The sequence below is a fragment of the Capra hircus genome, chromosome 16 (assembly GCF_001704415.2).
Source record: "Capra hircus breed San Clemente chromosome 16, ASM170441v1, whole genome shotgun sequence".
Classification (NCBI taxonomy): Eukaryota; Metazoa; Chordata; class Mammalia; order Artiodactyla; family Bovidae; genus Capra; species Capra hircus.
In genome coordinates, this window is record NC_030823.1 from 19,527,555 (window position 1) to 19,542,507 (window position 14,953).

At 38.4% G+C, this 14,953-nt stretch overlaps 1 protein-coding gene across 1 annotated transcript in view; it reads right to left on the bottom strand.

Moving 5' to 3' along the window:
• The window catches only part of GPATCH2 (G-patch domain containing 2), a 202,139-nt gene that overhangs the window by 71,945 nt on the left and 115,241 nt on the right, over positions 1–14,953 (bottom strand). The window lies entirely within an intron of this gene.

Here is a 14,953-nt window from a genome sequence, read left to right on the forward strand (position 1 = left end):
TGGTTTGGAGAGAGAGGAGGTCCCCAGAATACTGAACTAGTGGTCTTTGCATTCCTCACTGCCATGAACTTTCAAGGCGCCCCCCCCCCCCCGCCAAAAAAAAAGCCAGTTTCACTTAAGAATGTCCTTGACATAGCAAGATTCCAAGGGAATCACAGCAAATCAGAAGAGGAATTGATCCAGTCTGTTTTATTTATCACAATCTAAAGTTGAAGCTACTTTCACCATAGAGACATAGATGCTAAATTACAAACTGTAAATGTATGTAAATGTATTCCCAGTGACCCTAACCTTTAATCTGGGCAAATCTTACTTTAAGCAAACTCGATATTTACACAGAAGATAATATAAAGGCTGAATATCTGCTTTATAAAGGAATTTATCATAGGATTGTAAGCAGTTACTTGTGTGCATTTAAAGTAAGTTTGGATTTACACACAATTTCTCACATAAATTTCCTAGACTTCCAAATGAAATAATTGAAAAATATAAGTATCAATGTAAAAATCAATTATTAAATTATATTACTCAATTTAAAAACAAGTATCTCATAAATAATTAGAAAAATATTGGAAAGAAAAAAATTCTGGACCACTTATAGTCAGTATATAAAGGAAAATGGAGTGAATAAAAAGTAATCCATTTGATACCTTTAATATTTTTTTAAAACTAGGTAGTCATAAATTGATTTTTATTTTGCAGATTTTTATACTTGTATCTTCAAAAAGCCAACCCAATAATTAAATGTGAATTTCAAAGTTAGCATGCTATTTTTACTCAGACATTAGAGACTAATTTCTCTCCTTTAGTCAGACTGAGATTCTTGTCACATTTCGTGTACCTCTCCATAGTTATTTTAATGAATATTTCATTTGTATGCATTATATTTTTAATTGAAAGAAACTTATCATATACTGGACATGGAACAACAGACTGGTTCCAAATAGGAAAAGGAGTACGTCAAGGCTGTATATTGTCACCCTGCTTATTTAACTTCTATGCAGAGTACATCATGAGAAACGCTGGACTGGAAGGAACACAAGCTGGAATCAAGATTGCCGGGAGAAATATCAAGAACCTCAGATATGCAGATGACACCACCCTTATGGCAGAAAGTGAAGAGGAACTAAAAAGGCTCTTGATTAAAGTGAAAGAGGAGAGTGAAAAAGTTGGCTTAAAGCTCAACATTCAGAAAACGAAGATCATGGCATCTGGTCTCATCACTTCATGAAAATAGATGGGGAAACAGTAGAAACAGTGTCAGATTTCATTTTTTTTGGGCTTCAAAATCACTGCAGATGGTGACTGCAGCCATGAAATTAAAAGACGCTTACTCCTTGGAAGAAAAGTTATGACCAACCTAGATAGTATATTCGAAAGCAGAGACATTACTTTGCCGACTAAGGTCCGTCTAGTCAAGGCTATGGTTTTTCCTGTGGTCATGCATGGATGTGAGAGTTCGACTGTGAAGAAGGCTGAGTGCCAAAGAATTGATGCTTTTGAACTGTGGTGTTGGAGAAGACTCTTGAGGGTCCCTTGGACTGCAAGGAGATCCAACCAGTCCATTCTGAAGGAGATCAGCCCTGGGGTTTCTTTGGAAGGAATGATGCTAAAGCTGAAGCTCTAGTACTTTGGCCACCTCATGCGAAGAGCTGACTCATTGGAAAAGACTCTGATGCTGGGAGGCATTGGGGGCAGGAGGAGAAAGAGACGACAGAGGATGAGATGGCTGGATGGCATTACCGACTCGATGGACGTGAGTCTGGGTGAACTCCGGGAGCTGGCGATGGACAGGGAGGCCTGGCGTGCTGCGATTCATGGGGTCGCAAAGTCGGACAGGACTGAGCGACTGAACTGAACTGAACTGAACTGATTGGCTTCCCCAGTGGCTCAGCAGTGGAGAATCTGCCGGCAGTGCAGGAGACACGGGAGACCTGGGTTCGATCCCTGGGTGGGGAAGATCCCCTAGAGGAGGAAATGGCAACCCACTCCAAAATACTTGCCTAAAGAATTCCACGGACAGAGGAACCTGGCGGACTACAGTCCATGGAGTTGCAGAGAATCAGACATTACCGAGAGAATGAACACACACACACTATTGTGTATTACTAACAACTCGACTTTCAACACAGAAGCACATGCTTCACGGAAACAATGATTAGATGGAATATAAAACAAGCAGTAGGGGCTTCCCTGGTGGCTCAGATGGTAAAGAACCTGTCTGCAATGTGGGAGACCTGGGTTCGATCCCTGGGTTGGGAAGATCCCCTGGAGGAGGGCATGGGCACCCTTTCTAGCATTCTTGCCTGGAGAATCCCCACGGACAGAGGAGCCTGGCAGAGGGTCACAAAGAGTTGGACATGACTGAGCAACTAAGCATAGCACACAAAACAAGTAGTACAGTGAAAATGATAATTTTCATAATTATGACACTCTATAAGGCTTTTTAATATCTCTACAGAGCACATGTGAGTTTACCTTTAAAACCAAGACTCCATAATCTAACTAACATGTGTGCGGCAAAACTGGCTGTTCATCAGATTTCTACAAGTAATCTTATTTTATACCTGAAATTTGTGTAAAATATCTTTCTGGAAACTATTCAAATTTTAATGACTTACCTCTACTATTCTCATATACTGCACTGAAAACTTCCAGTGAGGTGAGTTTTTCCACAGAGTCTCATGCTGGGGACTGTTCTATTTACTTTAAAACCATACACTGCTATGTATAAAATAGATAACTAATGAGAACCTGCTGCATAACCAGGGAACTCTACTCAATGCTCTGTGGTGATCTAACGGGAAAGAAATCCGAAAAAGGAAGGGACGTATGTATACGTATAGCTGACTCACTTTGCTATACAGAACAAACTAACAAAACATTGTAAAGCAAACATACTCCAATAAAAATTAAAAAAAAAAAAAACAAAACTAAAAAACTATCCCTTTCTGTTCCCTAGCTCAGCAGCTCTGTTTCTTAGATTTGATATTTCCAAAGTCGCTTACACCAAACTTTATTAACTATGCGATCACTGGTACCGAAAATTCCTCAATACTATTGCATTAGAACCTGTAAAATATTTCCCCACATTTATTACAAATAAAATTGTTGTAATTCTATGAAGTAAAATTTTGAGGATTCCTATATCAGATGGTTTCCTGTAGTTCATCTTCCAAAACAAAACAAATACTGACTTAGAGGAGTCATCAACTGAAAGTTGTAATTGTTGCCCACTATCCAGTAAGACCTCTCCACCGTGACCCACGCGTCTTGGCCCCATGGGCATGGCTTAGTTTCACTGAGTTAGACAATATGCCAGCAAATTTGGAAAACTCAGCAGTGGCCACAGGACTGGAAAAGGTCAGTTTTCATTCCAATCCCAAAGAAACACAATGCCAAAGAATGCTCAAACTACCGCACAATTGCACTCATCTCACATGCTAGTAAAGTAATGCTCAAAATTCTCCAAGCCAGGCTTCAGCAATACGTGAACCGTGAACTTCCTGATGTTCAAGCTGGTTTTAGAAAAGGCAGAGAAACCAAAGATCAAATTGCCAACATCCACTGGATCATGGAAAAAACAAGAGAGTTCCAGAAAAACGTCTATTTCTGCTTTATTGACTATGCCAAAGCCTTTGACTGTGTGGATCACATTAAACTGTGGAAAATTCTGAAAGAGATGGGAATACCAGACCACCTGACCTGCCTCTTGAGAAACCTATATGCAGGTCAGGAAGCAACAGTTAGAAATGGACATGGAACAACAGACTGGTTCCAAATAGGAAAAGGAGTACGTCAAGGCTGCATATTGTCACCCTGCTTATTTAACTTCTATGCAAAGTACATCATGAGAAATGCTGGGCTGGAAGAAGCACGGGCTGGAAGAAACACAAGCTGGAATCAAGATTGCCGGGAGAAATATCAATAACCTCAGATATGCAGATGACACCACCCTTATAGCAGAAAGTGAAGAGGAACTAAAAAGCCTCTTATGAAAGTGAAAGAGGAGAGTGAAAAAGTTGGCTTAAAGCTCAACATTCAGATAACGAAGATCATGGCATCTGGTCCCATCACTTCATGGAAAATAGATGGGGAAACAGTGTCAGACTTTATTTTTCTGGGCTCCAAAATCACTGCAGATGGTGACTGCAGCCATGAAATTAAAAGACGCTTACTCCTTGGAAGAAAAGTTATGACCAACCTAGACAGTATATTCAAAAGCAGAGACATTACTTTGCCAACTAAGGTCCGTCTAGTCAAGGCTATGGTTTTTCCAGTGGTCATGTATGGATGTGAGAGTTGGACTGTGAAAAAAGCTGAGAGCCAAAGAATTGATGCTTTTGAACTGTGGTGATGGAGAAGACTCTTGAGGGTCCCTTGGACTGCAAGGAGATCCACCCAGTCCATTCTGAAGGAGATCAGCCCTGGGATTTCTTTGGAAGGAATGATGCTGAAGCTGAAACTCCAGTACTTTGGCCACCTCATGCGAAGAGTTGATTCATTGGAAAAGATTCTGATGCTGGCAGGGATTGGAGGCAGGAGGAGAAGGGGACGACCAAGGATGAGATGGCTGGATGGCATCACTGACTCGATGGACATGAGTCTGAGTGAACTCCGGGAGTTGGTGATGGACAGGGAGGCCTGGCCTGCTGCGATTTATGGGGTCGCAAAGAGTTGGACACGACTGAGTGACTGAACTGAACTGAACTGATCCAGTAAGAAGTTTCTAAAGACGATTTTAACGGACTATTTTCAGGTGGTTACTACAGCTCTGAGGAGAGTGTAGTAGGACTACACGAAACCACAGTTCATCTATGCTTTCCCTATGCCCTGTGCAAGCATCAGGAAGGGAATGGGGTTGTCTCTTTATTACTAGGCAGTAGTGGAACTTGATAACCTTGGTCACACAGCCAATGATTTTTTAATTTATTTATTTGGCTGCATTGGGTCTGGGCCGCACTGGGTCCTAGCTGCTGCACACAGTATCTTCATTGCATCATGTGAGATCTTTCACAGTGGTACATGGGCTCTCTCCAGCTGGGGTGTGCAGGCTTAGATGCTCCACCACATGTGGGATCTTAGTTCCTTGATCAGAGATTGAACCTGTGACTTCTGCCATTACAAGGTGGATTTTTAACCACTGGACCACCAGGGAAGTCCCAAGCCAATGACTTTCGATGTGTGCATTGTGTTGTATATTTTGAGAAATTTAAGAAAAAGAAAAAGCTTCTATGCTTAGCAAATTCATGATCTGTTAAAGGAATTATATGCATATAATAACTACAGTCTAGAAAATAATGTAACAAATATTATAATCCAGTAGAAATAAAGACCTAAAGGCAGAATAGAGAAGGTGCTGAGAATTGCTGGTGGGAATTTGAGGGGGAAAAAAAAAAGATTTCCTGAAGGATATTGTAGCAGATACTGTTATGGTTTCCTCAATAGCTTTAGAACTTTCTAATTCCAGATTTCTGATTATGTCAGTATATTAAACAGCTACCTGTTTAAACCATTATTTGTAGGATATTTTGTTATTTTTTCCTGACAGGGGTCTCCAAAAGAGTGATCTTCAACCATTTTTGAGCACATAGTGCCTGAAACAGTTATGAAAATACCTTCTGCTTGCATATTTTATGCAGACATCTAAAATTTTCACTGTAATCTAAATATTTGTAAAGGATTCATTTTATATTACATGTATATATTGATATTTTAAAGTCAAATAATTGTATCACTCTTTGAATATATACACTGGAATCTAAATATCACTGTGCTTTTTATACCAGCCATCAATCCATTAAAAAAAGATACTAGGACAGGCATTTCTTTAAAAGTTGAAAATTTTACATGGTTTAATTTTCTCCTGCAATTCCTTGAATTTCCAATTCACTCCCTCACAGAAGTATATCCTAATGTAATATAATTTTATGCTTGAAAGCCTTCTATTAGTTACCCTATCATAGTATTCTGCAAGAAAAATTTGTGTGTATGTCTATAAACACACACACACACATATATTTGCCTGAGTGCTGAACTTCTAAGTCGTATCTGGCTCTTTTGCGTGCTCAGTTGTGTCCGACTCTTTTCAGTCGTATGTGCTATAGTCTGCCAGCCTTCTCTGTCAATGGAATTCTCCAAGAAAGAGTACTGGAGTGGGTAGCCATTCTCTTCTTCAGGGAATACACACACACACACGTCTGTGTATGTGTGTGCATATATATACACACATACATATATATACATATACATACACACACACATATACATATATACACACACACACATACACATATACACACACACACACCTATAACATTTTCTTAAAGATTTGTGATTATAATACCGGAACAAAAATTTTAAGAAGTTTATAAGTTAGTCAAGCTAATAATAATTGCTGTTAGTTGATAACCATCAATTACTTAAGATCTGAAAAAGTTATCATTAGTACACAATTAACCAAACGAACATAAATATATTTTGATAATACTAAACATAAATATAAAATTTTATTAGAAAGCTATCATTAATAAGCTTTTTCCCAAATTTATTCATGTACCCATTGATGAATATTACTTTGGCATCAATTATATTGGTATTTTTAATACCTTGAGTGCTCAGAAATCTTGTTCACACAAATTGGTAAATGTAAATAAAATAAAAGGAATTTGGTTAAAACCATCACTTGAATATTGAACTCCTTCAGAGTTTTATGCCTAAAAATATCACACAATGATTTCAAGATTCAGGGGTATTTTAAATCATCTACCAGATGCTGAAAACAAAGAATTAGAAACTATCTAGTTAAATTGCATTAAGCTTTGTGACTTAGTCATTTGATTTAATCTGTCAACATCAATATCAGTACAATATGAATGACCCCCTGTTTGGAACCCAAGAGGATTTTAAACCTTGGGGCAATGTGCCAAAATAAAATTAGAACTGAGAGGGCATCTTTTTTTTTTTTTTTCTAAAGGGGAAGAGAGGCAATTTTAAGACTTCCACCCAAAGCATCCAGTTCTGAGAGTCAAAGGTATGTAGCAAAGAAAGAAGCAGTTCTTAATGGTCACGTGAGCACTTGCTGCGGCTATCCCTCAAGGCTTAGCCCACAGGGAGCAGAAATGTCCATCTCCCAGTCTTTTCCTGGAACAGTTCTGACTGCACACTTTATAAGCTGCTGTCTGAGGTTCTAGAATGTAATTTAGCATGCATCTAGGGGCTGGCTGTGAGCCTCCTCAGCGTTCAGGGCGTGGTAGGCACTTCCTCTGCTTTCTCACTCCTGCTCACTGCAACAATATAAACAGGCCGCCAGCACCTCTCTGGAAGGAATTTGTACACAGGTCCGGTGCCCTGCTTTTGTACTTGCCACCCGAGAGACAGACCCCTGGATTTCCTGGTTCTGTCAGCCAACGGGGCTTGCATTCACTGGTCCACAGGACCACAGCAAACCAAGAAGCAGTTTTTAAACAGGCACAGGAACCACGCCCATTTATGGCAGAACAGTGTCCCCTCAAGATGAGTGCAGAGGGAGCAGGCAAATCAGCGCCCCCTCACGGTGAGTGCGGAGGGAGCAGGCAAAACGTCCAGTTTTATTTCTCCATGGAAGGGGCTTAGCTACATACTTTCCCAGTTGCTGACTGAGAGTCTGGCTTATAATCAGCCTGCATCTGAGGTGCTGCCTGTAATCCTTCCCTTTTGGACACTGATGATCTTGGCACACCCTCAATTACTGGGAGCCACTGAGAACAAAGATGGTGGCTTGGCTAATCACAAAGATTTGTGAGACAACCAAGAGCAACACAAGACTAGTCTCATCGGTACGCAATTAACTGAACAAATGTAAATATATTTTGATAATACTAAACATAAAAATAAAATTTTATTAGAAAGCTATCATCAATAAGCATCAAATAAGTAAAATCAGAAACGAGAGAAGGGCCATTAGAACTGATCACACAACAAATACTAAGGATCATAAGAAAACACTATAACCAATTATACTCCAACAAATCAGATAACCTAGAAGAATGGAAAAAATTCCTAGAAACACACACTTTACCAAACTGAAATCATGAAAAAATAGAAAATTAGAAAAGATTAATAACTAGGGAGGAGCTTGAACAGTAGTCAGAAACCATCCAAAAAATTAATAACTGCTAATCAATAAATGTGATACATCAAATTAACAAAATGAAGAATAAAAGTCGTGATTATCTTAATAGATGCAGAAAAAGCATATGATAGAATTCAACATCTTTTAATGATAAAAATGCTCAATAAACAGAAGGAATGTACTGCTGCTGCTGCTGCTGCTAAGTCGCTCCAGTCGTGTCTGACCCTCAGTGACCCCATGGACTGCAGCCCACCAGGCTCCCCCATCCCTGGGATTCTCCAGGCAAGAACACTGGAGTGGGTTGCCATTTCCTTCTCCAATGCATGAAAGTGAAAAGTGAAAGTGAAGTCGCTCAGTCGTGCCCGACTCTTCGCGACCCCTTGGACTGCAGCCCACCAGGCTCCTCTGTCCATGGATTTTCCAGGCAAGAGTACTGGAGTGGGGTGCCATTGCCTTCTCTGAAGGAATGTACTACAACCTGGTAAAGACCATATATGATAAGTCCAAAGCTAATATCACAGTCAATGGTAAAAAGCTGGAAGTTTTGCCTCTAAGATTAGGAAAAAGACAAGAATGCCTACTGACTCTTGCCACTTCTATTTAGCACATATATAGGAGATCCTAGACAGAGAAATCAGGCAAGAAAAAAAAAGTAAAAGCATCCATATCAGAAAAGAAGAAGTAAAACTGTCTTTGCAGATGACTTGATACTACATAAAGAATATCCTAAACACTCTACCAAAAAGCTAGTAGAACAAATGAACAAGTTCAGTAAAGTTATAGGACACAAAATCAGTATACATAAATTGGCTGTGTTTGGATACACTAACAACGAAGTATCAGAGAAAGAAGCTATGAAAACAGTCCCATATACAACAGAATCAAAAAGAATAAAACATTTAGGAATAAATTTAACCAAAGCGGTGAAACTTCTACACACCCCAAACTATAAAACATTGATGGAAGAAATGGAAGAAGACACAAGTAAATGGAAAGAGATTTTGTATTCATGAGTAGGAACAATTAATATTGCTAAAATATCTATACTATGCACAGATATCCATACAATCCACAGATTGAAGAGAATCGTAAAAATTCTAATGGCATTTTTCATAGGAAGAAAAAAAAATCCTAAAATATTTGTGGAACCACAAAAAACCCTAAATATACAAAGTAATCTTGATAAAGAAGGACAACGTTGAAGCTATCACATGTCCTGATTTGAAACTATTTTCAAACTATACAAACAGAATATATATATATATATACACACACAAAAATTATAGCAATCAAAACAGTATGATATTGGTTAAAAACAGACGTATAGATCAATAGAAGAGAATAGAGAGCCTAGAAATAAATTCATGAATATATAGTGAAGTTATTTATGACAAGAAGCTAAAAATATAAAATGAGAAAAGGACTGTCTCTACAATAAGTGGTGGTAGGAAAACTGACAGCCGTCCGCAAAAGAATGAAACGGGGCCTCTGTCTTACACCATACACAAAAAACACGCAAAATGGATTAAAGACTCTAACATAAAACTTAAATTCTAAGATTTCTGAAAGAAAACATAGGGGGGTAATCTCCTTGACATTGGTCTTGGCAATGATTTTTTAAATTTAACCGCAAAAGAAAAGGCAACAAAAGTAAAAATAAACTAGTGGGATTACATCTAACTAAAAAGCTTCTATGACAGCAAAGAGAGCATCAACAAAATGAAAAGGCAGCCTACTGAACGGGAGAAAATATTTGCAATCATATATTTGATAATGGGCTTCCCTGCTGGCTCAGACGGTGAGGAATCTGCCTGCAATGCAGGAGACCCAGGTTCGATCCCTGGGTTGGGAAAATCCCCTGGAGAAAAGAATGGCAACCCACTCCACTACTCTTGCTTAGAGAATCCCATGGACAGAGGAGCCTGGTAGGCTACAGTCCATGAGATTGCAAAGAGTCAAACATGACTGAGCAACTAACACTTCCACTTCACTTTCACATCTGATAAAAGGTTGATATCCAAGATAAACAACACAGAGAAGTCATACAACTTAGTAGCAAAAAAAACCCCCAAATTACACAATTAAAAAATGGGCAAAGAATTTGAACAGATGTTTTTTCCAAATAAGGCAAACAAATGACCAATGGGTACATGAAAAGGTGTTCAACATCACTAATCATCAGGGGACTGTAGGTCAAAACCATAATAAGAACATTTCACACTTGTTAAGATGCTATCCTCAGAAAGACAAGAAAAACAAATGCTGGTGATAATGTGGAGAAAAGGGGACCCTTTTATATTGACAGTGGTAATGCAACTGGCACTGTCACTATGGAAAATAATATAAATGTTCCTCAAAAAATTAAAAAATAGAACTACTATACCATCCAGTAGTACCACTTCTGTGTATTTATCCAAAGGAAGCAAAATCATTAGCTTGACAAATTTTTTTCCCCACTAACTTGAAAAGATATAAGCACCTTCATATTCACTGTAGCATTATTTACAATAGCCAAGACATGGAGACAACCGAAGGAAATAATTCCATTTGTGATCACATGGATGAACCTGGAGGGCATTGTGCTAAGTGCAATGAGCTAGACAGACGAATATAAATGGTGCATGATATCATTTATATATGGAATCTTACCAAAAAAAAAATGAACTTGTAGAAACAGACTACAATGGTGGTTGAGAGGGGCTGGAGTGAGGAGTAGGGTGGAAGAAATAGGGAGAGGCTGATAAAAGGGCACAAACTTTCAGTTATAGGTGAATAAAGCCTGAGGGGCTAATGGACACTGATGGCAACTATAATTAATATTGTATGACTGAAAGTTAGGCCATAGATCTTAAATGTTCTCACCAGGAAAAAGAAAAAAGTAAATATGTGAACTGGGGTATATTAGTTTGATGGTGGGAATTCTTTCACAATGTGTATGTATGTATGTATAATTATCATGATGTACATTTTAAATATTTTACAAGTTTTTATTTGTAAATTATACCTCATTAAAGCTGAAAAGGAAAAGAGAAACGTGTTGCAAAAACTGTGTAGCATCCTTAAAGGTTGTCTGCTGCAATGGACAGATCAGCTGTGATCTTACAGTATAAATACAAGGAAGTCCTCCAAGAAAGCAAATCAGGACTGTTTGCCAAACTGGATGTATGTGTTGTGGCAAAAACTGAGTACTAAGTGCTTTCTTCAGTAAATTAGAACTTTTGTGAAGTACTCTATTTTCTGCAATTCTATATTTTGTATGCAGGCATCTTTAATTTATACTACATACCACATACTACAAGGAGCCATAGCCAGATCTGATTGAAATTTCATGTCACTTGGAGGACTTCGATGAGATTTTGAGATAAATAAGTAACTGGACGAGACTCTGAAGTGGTCTTCTTTGGAAAAGGCAAGAAAGGCATTTCACATGGTATGTATGCATGGAAGGAAGAGAGTGAGCCAGTGAGCTAAATATGACAAATTTTGTTAGCTCTACCCAACAGATAGTTTCCTCTCCTAATCCTTACTTTGTTACAGGGCTTCCTGGTGGCTCAGATGGGGAAGAATCTGCCTGCAATGCAGGAGACCTGGGTTCAATCCCTGGGTCAGGAAAATCCCTTAGAGAAGAGAATGGATACCTACTCTAGTATTCTTGCCTGGAGAATTCCATGGACAGAGAAGCCTGGTGGGGTACAGTTCGTGGGGCCCCAAAGAGTTGGACACGAATAAGCAACTAAGACTTTCACTTCCATTTTTTCATGTGCCCTACTCAAGTAACCTATCACGCCTGATTTAAACCTCTGCTAAACATCTATATTCCTAAACTCCCTTGCAACTACAGGTGACCTAGTAACCCAGTTCTGGCCAATGAGAATTAAGGGAAGGTGGGTGAGTGATTTTGAAAAATAATTTTGCTTTTTGAGGAAAGCTGCTTGCCCTGGTCTTTCCCCTTCTTCCTGTCTTGAATGCAGACATGATATGTGGAACCATCTTCAGACTATGAGGCAGTAAATATGTACGTAAGAGAAAAAGACCAGGAAGATGGCTATGTTGAAATGTATCCCCCTGAAAGACATGTTGGAGTCCTAACCCCCAGTATAAAAACACATCATCTTATTTTGAGATCAGGTCTTTTCAGAGGTAATCAAGTTAAGATGAGGTCACTAGGGTAGGCCCTAATTCAATACAACCTTATAAAATGCTATTATATATCTGTATCAGTGTCACTACAAAAAGCAGAAAGTTGGACACAGATACAGGCACAGGCAAAAGGCTGTGGGAAGGGGGAGGCACAGGCTGTGTGATGCAGAAAAGTCAGGGAATGACAAAGGTTGCCAGTCAACCACAAGCAAAGCGGGAACAAGGAACAGACTCTCCCTTGGTTCCCTTGGAAGGAGCCAACCCTGCTGACGCTTCGATCGTGAACTTCCAGCCTTCAGAAATGTGAGGCAGTCAAAGCCCTCAAGGAAGAAAGAGCAAATCTTGGAGGACTCACGCTCCCTGATTTCAAACTATACGACAAAGCTATAGCAATCAAAACAGGACAGTACAAAAAAAGTTACACAAATCAAGGGAACAGAGTAGAGAGCCCAGAAATGAACCCACACTTATGCAGGCGATCAATCTACCACAAAGGAGGTGAAAGTTTACAATGGGAGAAGACAGCCTCTGCAATAACTGAAATGAATACGTCACCGTGTGTCACCTATACTTCAATGGAAAAAAATGTTTTAATATAGAAAATTAAAGGGAGAGTACAAGAACACAAGAAGAATGTTATTCTGCCACGAAATAAAAAGTATGGAAAAAGAAAATAACTATGAGGCAATACATTTGTTTTTTAAGCCACCAGTTTGTGGCCTTTTGTTACAAGACCCCTAATAGTACACTAATACAGATGATGAAACAGAAAAAGAGAAGCAGTCTGGCCCCTGATAATACCTTATGGTTAGTGGCAAACTCTAGAACCTTTTTCCTCTTAACTTTTCATGTGACGGGGAAAAAAAAACCTTTTGGTTTGAGCTAGTGTTAATTTCACATTCTGTTACTTGCACCTAGTACATCTTATAAATAAACGGTTTTTCAAACAGCCCTGAATAACAAATAAGGTTTTGACAGATATAGGTAGGAAGAAATGAGCAAAGAAAGTCAGTGGCGAAAGAAGCCAGTGAAGCAGAGTACGTTATATTCAGGGAACAGAGGCAGACAGCTGGAACACGGGTGTTCCGAGGGAGAGGCAATGGGAACAAGTTGAAGGGAAACGGAGCCATAATGCAGAAGGTGTTTAATCATATGCTAAGGTTTCTCTACCGTCAAGAAGAATACAAGAAGTTTTCATAGGGGAATAAAAGGATCAGAACTGAAATTAAGTAGCAGAAGTAAGTAGTGTGTACTGAAATAGTGAGAGAGCAGAGGCAGAAAGAAACGTATATAATATAATGGAGTTTTAATTAAAATAATGGAGCAGGATATGCAAAAGAGGAGGTCAGAATGAGATTACTAAAATAAAGTGGACTAGTCACATGAAGAGTGCAAGGTGGTAAAATGACCATTTTAGACCACTTTAGTCATTGACCGACGTTATCCTGAGTGCTGAGAGAATGGTAATGAAACACACTGGGATGACCTGGGAAACTCTGAAAACAGTGGCATCTAAGTTCCATCCCCAGAAACTCTTTTTTAATTGATTGAGAACCACTGGGAGATGGGTGTGGAAGGATGTCAGGATATTATAAATGAGGGTCATACCTGCTAATTTGAGACGAAACACTCGACTGACATTACCAATTTTGTCCTATTTTAAACACAAACTTCCATATCCTCACTCATTCAGTAACTAGTACCGGGCTATGATGGTGATAAAGAGATTGTTTGGCCTCAGAGCATTTAAAATTTTTATCAAATGTAATTTTTGATTTAAATATAACTCCAGATCTGTTTTCTTGAGTACTGGTTTTATACCAGAACAAAGACTGAAATGAAAACATACAAATGGTTGTCGTTTTGAAATTAAAAAATGCTTTATCCATTTTTCTTTTCTGTTTGAGGGAAAAAAAAAGAGAGAAGGTCTTACAGGATAATAAAAAATGAATAAGATAAGCTATTAAAAGGGAAGATTGTGATATTATAGGCTAAAAAATAAATGTATAAAAATAATTTATATAAATAATCTTATATCACATAAATTATATTAACAAAATTTATAAATTAAGCTAAAAAATTTAAGAGGGAGGGGATATATGTGTACACATAGCTGATTCACACTGTTGCACAGCAGAAGCTAATACAATATTATAAAGCAATTACACTCCTATTTTACAAAAGTAGATTTAAAAAAATAGGATCTAGTGGGTACTAATATAATTGTTTTCCAGAAAAAAATTCATTCAATAATTAATTCATATCATTCCATACTTTAATGGCCTTTCTCAAGTTCAACCAGCTTCATGGGAGACATAGGGTATTGGGACAAAATACACAACTTATTTAAGGTTTTCCAAAAAAGATATATTTAGAAACAGAATCAGCACCTAGAAAGCCACCCCATAACTCACTAATTTGTCCTTGTTCGGTCGCTAAGTTGAGTTCGACTCTTCGAGACCCCATGGAGTGTAGCACATCAGGCTACTTGTGCTGTGGTATCTCCCAGAGTTTGCTCAAATTCATGTCCAAACTCACTAAAATTAAAGCCAAAGCTTTAATTTTTTGAATTGTCTAGTAAATTAGTCTCTTTTTTTTGTTGTTAAATGTAAATACATTCTGGTTCCTTCACAGCTCATGCTGGACAGGAGCAGAGGGTAGAGAATTAATGAGAAAAAGAATCACTCACTCTTCATTTCA